Here is a 1,471-nt window from a genome sequence, read left to right as displayed (position 1 = left end):
GCCGCGGTGGCTGAGTGGTTATAGCGTTCGGCTGCTGGCCCGAAAGACGCGGGTTCGATCCCGGCCGCGGCGGACGAATTTCGATGGAGGCGAAATTATAGAAGCCCGTTTAATGTGCGAAGTCAATGCACGTTAAAAGACCCCGGGTGGTCGAAATTTCTTGAGTCCTTTACTACGGCGTCCCTCATAGCCTGAGTCGCTTTGGGATGTTAAACCCCCATAAACCAAACCAAACCAAAGCAATACCACACCGTAAAGCTTTGTGTTGAACTGCACTAATAATTGCAGCATGCAGTAAGTGTAACTATACCGTCGACAACAAACACTACTTGTGAGCCAATAGCTTTATCTCTATTTTCTGAGAAGGGAATGGAATGAGGAAATTGCAATTTCATACTCACACACACTATCGAATATCTGATTGTTTGCTTTAGTTCGTTACATCCATGAGCTCTTGAAATGTAAACAAGGGTGAAACGAAATAAAGAGCTTCCGTACCTGTACAGGCGAAAACTTTTTGCTCCGTTTTTTTTCCAGCTTTTTGGAGCATACTTTCAAATTTCAGGCCGCAATTGCTGTGTAAAAATTTCGCAGTATGTTCTTCCTGAATAATAATGCCCTGATGACAAAGATAAATTTTTATGGAGCAAGGCCATCTATTGTCCAAGAGCACCACGACACATGGTGTTTTTAGTGATCCTCAAGGGTGGTCAATTACCGATTTAACAAGAATTTCACCCAAGTATCACCAGCTCCAAAGTAACGATGTCCTAAAGCTAAATGATATTTTAACAATCGTTTAAAGTAATCAAGAGTAGAAATCACTCTCGTGCACGGCATCTTAAACGGCGCATTAAAAGCGGCCCGTTCAGTTTACGCACTGCTATTCAGCAGTAAAGTTGGTACGTTCCGTAAGAAAATGACTGCGCGGTGACTTTCCTCGTCTACACAGATGCTTGAAGCTTTACGCTAACATGCCGCTATCGACTACGTCGCAGTAAATGAAAAAAGAACAGTGCACACTCAAGAGAAACACACCTTCAGGATCAATGGGCTCACGTTCAGGTTGATGATGACGTCTTTACAAGCAAACATGACTTCTGTGGCCTTGCTCATCGCCTTGGCAAAATCTCTCGGATCTTGAACGAGGAAAGGAAATGTTCTTCGTTAAACAGTGGCCAAACTTAATACCATTATATTTATTTGTTTATTTATCGGATATTTGTTTTCACTTATATCACAACAGCAGGCCGATGATTCGGCTGAAGTTGGAATAGATAAAACGGCGGATGGGAGACTAGAATCAAACAAAAGGTGACAAAGAATAAAATGCACGAAAGTGTAGAGCCGCCCAGCAGCAGAGAAAAAAAAAACACTCAAGTTCGGAAACAAAGTTACTCGATAATACCGTCTGAAATGGCAAACAATCCCAATAGACCCGTTGTGGTGGTTCAGTGTTTGAAGCGCTGAG

General features: G+C 42.7%; 1 non-coding gene across 1 annotated transcript; it reads left to right on the top strand.

The window, feature by feature from the left end:
- On the top strand, positions 1–72 carry TRNAS-GCU (transfer RNA serine (anticodon GCU)). Its single transcript has one exon. It is a non-coding gene; the product is annotated as a tRNA-Ser (tRNA).
- The last annotated feature ends 1,399 nt before the right edge of the window (positions 73–1,471 follow it).

Source organism: Amblyomma americanum, chromosome 8 (genome assembly GCF_052857255.1).
Source record: "Amblyomma americanum isolate KBUSLIRL-KWMA chromosome 8, ASM5285725v1, whole genome shotgun sequence".
Taxonomy (NCBI): domain Eukaryota; kingdom Metazoa; phylum Arthropoda; class Arachnida; order Ixodida; family Ixodidae; genus Amblyomma; species Amblyomma americanum.
Note: the sequence above shows the minus strand (reverse complement) of the source record. Positions and strands in the feature narration are given on the sequence as shown.